The sequence below is a fragment of the Marmota flaviventris genome, chromosome 9 (genome assembly GCF_047511675.1).
Source record: "Marmota flaviventris isolate mMarFla1 chromosome 9, mMarFla1.hap1, whole genome shotgun sequence".
Lineage (NCBI taxonomy): Eukaryota > Metazoa > Chordata > Mammalia > Rodentia > Sciuridae > Marmota > Marmota flaviventris.
This window is the reverse complement of record NC_092506.1, coordinates 4264549-4271675: the sequence shown is the minus strand read 5'-3', so window position 1 is coordinate 4271675 and position 7127 is coordinate 4264549. Positions and strand designations below refer to the sequence as shown.

General features: G+C 59.0%; 1 long non-coding RNA gene across 1 annotated transcript; it reads right to left on the bottom strand.

The window, feature by feature from the left end:
- Positions 1-2730: 2730 nt before the first annotated feature.
- On the bottom strand, positions 2731-4359 carry LOC139707047 (uncharacterized). Its single transcript, XR_011708647.1, has 3 exons — positions 4135-4359; positions 3274-3837; positions 2731-3106 (listed from the first exon to the last, which is right to left on the bottom strand). It is a non-coding gene; the product is annotated as an uncharacterized lncRNA (long non-coding RNA).
- Positions 4360-7127: the final 2768 nt, after the last annotated feature.

Genomic DNA, 7127 nt, shown 5'->3' with positions numbered 1-7127 from the left:
CCCTGCGTGTGGACCGTTGGTGTTGCTTGTTTTATTTTCCAGAGGAGTACCGATCTCACAAACCCCCACTGAGCCTCCGTCTTGGCGGAGAGTTCCTGTGCACACCGGCACTTCCTATTAACACGGCCCTCGTCACGAGACAGATCTGTGACAGTCGCGTCTGAGATCCTCTTCCCAGTTCAAATGTTCATGCTGCCTTCTACTGTCCCAGGATTCGGGTCTAACTAGTGAGGGTGAGCAGGCTCCTCTTCTGAAGGCCAAGCCCGGGTGACCGTGGCCACCAAAGTCCCTCCCGTCCTGCCTTGTGTCTGAGAGAGCCACGGATCCTCGTGTAATACAGTCACGGCCACCTCTGCTCTCCCCTGCGCTACTGTCTCACCGGCTTCCGGGAGCCAATGGCTGATGGTCACGTCGTTCCCTCCCTACTGACCCTGCGGCCCTGAGGGAGCAGGAACGGTCCTGACTCTGCGGGAAATGTGGGCCCTGCCCAGCCAGCGAGTGTGCTAGCGGCTACTGGTCTCCAGTGGGCGTTTTCACCGCGGTGTGGAGGTCCACTGCTGGCCTCCACTCCCCTGAGTCAGGGAGTGGGTTTTACTAAGTGTCTCTCTGGAAATGACCCTTGTGCTGGTGGAGGTGTTAACCCATCACCGTGGGGAACTGATGGTAGCTTCCCTGACCCGGAACCATGAGACCTGCCTGGTCACCCCACGAGCTGGAGGACGTCCTGTTGGACTCTGTCTGTCATCGTTTGAAATAAGTATTTATCTGCCATTTTATTTGGAGCCCTTATGAACTCGAGTCCATGTTTACAAAGTAGGGACGTCTGTACTCTGCTTTTCTGTGACAGGGACACTTTCCGCCCTTGGTTCCGTTCGTCTTGTGGGGGTGGGGATGGACCAGCCCCTTGTGCCGGCCAGGCAAGTGCTCTCCCCTGGCCCCATCCCGCTCGCTGTCCAGCCCAGCCTTGAACTGAGGATCCTCCTGCCCCAGCCTCCCGGCTCCTGGGGTGACAGGGCTCACGGCTGCGGCAGCCTCACGCTTGCCCACACGGCCCAGGTGTGACCAGTTCCCGGTGGCCTGGCGGAGTCTGGCCGTTTGGAAGACCCCCTCCTGGATAAGGGTCAAGTTCCCATGGGTCTGGTCCTCAGGTCTCCGGCCTCTTCTTGACCCCTCGTTGGCCACCTCTCTGTTTCAGGGGCAGCAGCCACACCACGAGCGCCCAGCCACACCGGCCGCCCCTTCGCCCTGAGCCGCCGCGGCCTTCTGACGGTGTGGCCTGCCCTCCTCTCGGGGGCCACGTCCCTGCTCCCCTTTTGTTCTCCTTTATATTCCTTAATCAAGAAAGCATTTAATTCGTCTCTAAATGCAAACTCGACCACATCCATGAATCCCGATGTCTGCGATTTCAGTTTTACTTCTGCTTTGACCTAATTTGGAAGAGCGCTTTCAGCGACCACGTGGGTGGGTTATGAAGTTCTGACTTTGCTGCCTTGTAACCGCCGAGTGTGATTCATGTCCACGCGAAGCGTGCACCACCTCCGGAGGAGGCGCGTGCCCCCCTCGTGGGGCGCGAGACCCGGGCACGTGCAGGGAGGGGGCCGCCCTGCTCACCTGGAGGCCGACGGAGAGAAGGGTGGGGCCACTCATTCCTTACCGTCCGCCACCACCCAGACCCCCGGGCGGGCGCTTAAGGCCCTAGAAAGGAAACGCAGGGCGGTTCACAGGAGCCCAGACAGAGCCGGGGCAGGACCCGTCAGCAAGTCCAAGGGGTTTCCTCGGTGAAATAGGCGGTGTCCGCGCTCAGGCGACACCAGAGGCCTCCTGCAGTCCAGGCCCAGTGGTGCTCCCGATGGTCCTCCGAGTCTGAAAAAGTCTTTCATAGACTTTTAAGATTTGGGGGGAAGCAAGAGACGGAGAAGAGGCATCAGGCCTGGGGGTTTCTTCCTGTCCCCCAGTTCTTGTAGTGTGTGTCGTGGCACCGTCACCTGCCACCGAGTCTCAAGTCAGTGCCCTCATTGGGAGAAGCACCGCCCATCAGGCACGACCCTCCTGGGCCTCACCGGCCTCCACCTCCGTCAAAGGCTCTTGCCTGGGCCACTCTGCCTCAGGGGCGTGACCTGGACCTGGCCCTCGGTGGTGGCTCTGCCCGCCTCAGTTCTCCCCACACGGCCCACACGGACGGCCTCCCTCTGCTCCTGCGTCTGTCCTTGGTCGAGTACATGTGAAGTTGACCCCCGAAATGGCTCAGTCACCTGTGGGACACACAACGGGTCACCTCACAGGGTTCATCCCCTCTCCTTGTTCTGGATTCCGCGGCAGGACATGGTCAGGCCACACTCTTGGCTTTGTGGACACTGTCCCTCCTGTTGTCCCCTATGGATGACTCAGTTCTGTTTTAGCTGATTCATCTACTCACTTAATAATAACAAAAAAAGAATAAAAGGTCCCCAACACACTGGCCTCAATGACAGTCTCACGAAAGTATATTTTCCCAAACAAAAAGACGTTAGGGATGGCCGGGTGGGTGGGCGGGCACTGCTGTGGTCTGGGGAGGACGGTCCCCGCCCGGTTGCTCTTCCTTGGGATCCTTGCTTGGGGCCGTGGCTCGCTGGTTCTGAGACCCCAAGGCAGGGAGGGAGGGAGGGAGGGCGCTGCCCGGCCCCATGTGTCTAAGCCACGAGGAAACCAGCGGGGCCTTTCCCTCCCCAGTCCAGTGCCCGGTCACCTGCGGCCAGTGGCTCCTGCCGGCTGGTCCAGCTGCCTCTCGGTGCCGTCCTGCCACATACACTGTGAAGCCCAGCGTCTTTGGGGAGCCCCAGGAGGGGACGAGCCCTGCTGGGTTTTCTGCCACTGGCCGCGCGTCTCCGGCTATCTCAGGCCATCGCCTCCTCGGACATCCCGAGTGTTGGCACAAGCTGGCCAACGTGGCGCCGCGAGGGACGAGGGCACAGAGAGCAAAGCTGAGGGCAGAGGCCTCGCCCAGCCTCGACTAGCAAGCGCCCTGCACCGGGGACACCAGGTCCAGATCCCCCAAGCACCATCCCAAATGTCCAGCGATGAAGGCCTCACCGTCCTGAACACGCACGCGGGCGCTTGTCCTCGTTCCCTGAACGACAGAGTGTTCAGTGGTTATTCATAACGCCTTGGGCTTGAGGGGGTCTGGAGATGACCAAAAGTGCGCAGGGGGTTCTGGGTCACATGCGCACGTGTGCCACCTCACAGAAGGGACTTGGGCATCAGGGGATCTGGTACCCAGGGGGTCCTGGAACCCACCTGGAGATGGAGGGAGGACTTGTTTGACCACAGCCTTCAGTGAGAAGCACATAGCAGGGTGCTGTCCCCAGCAGACACCTTGATGTCGGCCACATCCTTCTTCAGGTGTTCGAGCCAGGCACAGTGGCACACGTCTGTAATCCCAGCAGCTCAGGAGGCTGAGGCAGAAGGACCTCAAGTTCAAAGCCAGCTTCAGCAAGATCAAGGCCCTAAGCAGCCCAGGGAGACCCTGTCTCTAAATAAAATACACAATAGGACTGGGGCTGGGGCTCAGTGGTCGAGTGCCCCCGCCACCCACCCCCAAAAAGGGTGTCTGTGGAAGCCCAGTCACTGGGTGGGTGGAAAGCCTGAGGGGGAGGAAGCATGTCCAGGCTCTGCGTCCAGAGGAGCTGGACTCCGCAGGATGACGGCTGACAGTCATTAGTCCTAAACACGGGCCGCGTCTGCACGTCCACTTCCGGGGCCTCTGAGCACAGCCCCGAGTGCTGCACACCCAGGAGAGTGCCCCTCGGAGTCTGTCACAGTGTGAGCCTGGAGAAGGAGCCAGTCACTCCAGCTGCCCTTCTGCAAATGGACCCTGGTGAGGAGACTGACCGAGTGTCCCCACTCCCCCGCCGCCCCCCCCCCCCGGCAGCGTCACGGTGGTCTCTCCCCCGCCCCCGCTGAGTCACGGTGGTCTCTCTGCTGAAGAAACCGCGGAGCTTCCCACGGCTGGGCCACACCGCAGGGACTCACAGGAGTCCCCCAAGGCCAGCCTCACTAGGCCGTGCCCGCCACACTCCCCCTGGACATGGCTTGTCCTTTCGCTGACCCTGCTCCTCCCAAATCCAGCCACTCCCCCCAGGGTCCAGCACTGCTCACCTGCCCCAGGCCTGGTGGGTCACTCCTCTGATTCATGGCAGAGTCTGTCCCCCTTCCCAGCAGATGCCCCATGGTGCTCTGTCCTGCTTCCTCGTGGCTGTGACACGGCGAGATTTTGAGGACAGGCCAGGCACTGGTCAGCCTGGGAGGCAGGGGGTCTGAACAGGGCTCAGGTGGGGCTCGGGCTCCAACTCCGCCGGTGTGCACCCTGGGCAAGATCCCGGACCCCAGGCCCCAGGACAGCGTGGCCGCCGTGTGCCTCACGGCAGAGCCTGCCGCAGAGCACGGGCACCCGATTTTGTCGTCACAGGACTGTCCAGTTGAACGTGGCCTGACGCAGGGGCAGGCCCTGGAGCAAAGACCTCCGGTGCTCCAGGGAGCAGGGCAGGCTCCGCCACCACGTCACGACTCCTCTCTCACCTCCTGATCCCCGTCCTGCCCAGCCTTGCTGAGGCACGTGGGTCGGGGCTGGGGCCAGAGACTCGGCTTCCTAAGAGATGGGTCTCAAACGCGGTGGCCTGGTGACTTGCCTTGTTTTTGAAGCTGCTTGAAGACTCCCCCAGACTGTGCGTGGCAGATTCCACCTCGGGTGACCCGCCTCCGCCCGGCTATCAGCCCGGACTTGGCTCAGTGTCCCGGCAACTGCCGGCCTCACCCAGGGGTGGGATTCTTTTGAATCCCAACTGCATGTCTGTGTTTTCTCCAAAAAACTACAAAGGAGCCATCAACACAACTTGATGGAAACCTGGCCAAATCTTGACCTTTAAAACTTGTAACAGCTTCTTCCCCGTCTTGGAATCATTCACCCAAGGCTGCCTCTGCGCCCACTCGGGAGACAGATTTGGGTGAGCAGAACCCGTGGGTCGGTGGTCTCTTCCTGCCATGGGAGTCCTCTGGCTGTTGGCTTTTTTTCCAGACTTACGAAGAGCTTGTTGGAACTGGACACAAAGGGTTGAGTCAAATCCCTGAAGTTAGTTCAACTGACAAATTCAAGTTCCTCGCATGACCCAGGGCTGAATCACCCGCACCGTGGCCTCCGCCTGGCAGAGTAAGCCTGGATTCCACAGAGCAATTGCTTGAGTTTTATTTTAAAAGCCCATTCGCCAGCAAAACTCATGGCCGACCAAGGACGGCAAAGACAAAGGCAGTTGACCATACAGTGCCACTGACCGTTGGCTGGGCATCAGTGGCTCCATGGGCTGTGATCAAAGTCTACTGTGGATGCTCTTAACCGTGCCCACACATCCAAGAGGGAATCTACCTGAAAGACACGCAAATATGCAGATACACACGAAGGCTACTCACATAGCATCCTTTTTAAGACCAAATTTTAAAAACACTCCCACCACCCAGAACCGGAACCACACCAAGGTGCTGCACTAGAAGGCTCCGAGCTCTCCATCCCGATGTGCTCAGCACGATCACAGGCACAGGTGGGGCAGGAGACTTTCAAATGATTTTTACAAATTAAGCACAACATTGATACCAAAGCTTGGTGGGATGTAAGCAAACAGAACTGAGAAGCACATTAAAAGAAGACTGCATTGACACCAAGAGCGTTTCGAAGCTGAAAAAGAGTTAACATCATCCATCCGGTTACTTCACCTGCAGAAGAATTCAAATGATTTTTTTCATCAGTAGCTCGGGAGGCCGAGGCAGGAGGATCACGGGTTCAAAGCCAGCCTCAGCAGGGGCGAGGCCCTAAGCAGCTCAGTGAGACCCTGTCTCTAAATAAAATACAAAATAGGGCTGGGGTGGGGCTCAGTGGCGGAGTGGCCCTGAGTTCAATCCCTGGTATCAAAAAAAAAAAAAAGAAAAGAGCTCCAGATAGAACAGTGGGGACTTTAGCCATAAGAGAGGCACCTCAGATGGACAGGGTGAGAGCGTACCACACACTGGGGGCGACCCCAAGTGCATCAAAGAGTCAAATGGGAAAAGAAAAATTCACGAACATGCTAGAAGGCAACGTGGAAGGGTTCCCCAGTAACCAGGCGCTGGGGAAGGCTTCTCACTTATGACTGAAAATACAAGAGGCTGAGAAAGAACTCACCACGTGAAACTGAGGTCTTCACACAGGTAACCAGAGGCAGGGTTGACGTCGGCCATCAGGGTGGACCCTGACGCAGCGCAGCAGGTGTCCCCAGCAGAAGAGGTCAGGACACAGCGCCCGTCACTGTGATCGTCCGCCTGCGCAAGCCCGGGTCAGCTCGACATCGTGGAGTGAAGGGGACAGTTGGGGGAGAGGCGGGTATGGCCTGGACACTGTGTCCCTTCAACACTCCTGCACGGAGCCCTGACCACCGCGAGTCTGATGGGTCCTTTAAGGAAGGGAAGGTGTTGGACAATATCACAGGGCTGGGGCAGCTGGCTGTGACTGTGCTTGGAGATGGGTCTTTCAAGAGGTGACCAAGGTCAAATGGGGTCGCTAGGGTGGCCCTTCTCTAATTGTGTCCTTATTAGACAGAAAAGACTCAGGACACAGGGGACCATGTGAAGACACAGGGGACCATGTGAGGACACAGGGAGGAGCTGGCCTGGATCCTGGTCTTCCGTCCTTGAAGACATGGGACAGTGTGTGTCTGCTGTTGAAGCCACCCAGCCTGTGGAACTTGGGGTGCCCAAGCAGACTCCACAGGGGACCTGAGAGTATCTCACTCATAGGGAGCATCTTGCAGGTGGGGAGTACCTGCAGCAGTGGAGCACCTTACAGGTGGGAGCATCTTGCTGACGGGGGGTGCCCTGCAGGTGGGAGCACCTGGCTCACAGACCCTGAAAGCTCTCCCAGAGGCCTCCCCACAGCCCACGGGAAGCCCAGGTGGCCCTTCCTGGCCTCAGCCCGTCTCCTGCCCCTTCTCCCTGGGCCCAGCATTCTGGACTCTCTACCCTCAGCTCGGTCACCTCCTGCTCAGGCAGAGCCTTCACACAGCCACTGTGCGGTCCCTTTGGCCCCTGGGCGGCTGCCTTCCCAGGCCACTCTCAGCCCTGCCCGACGC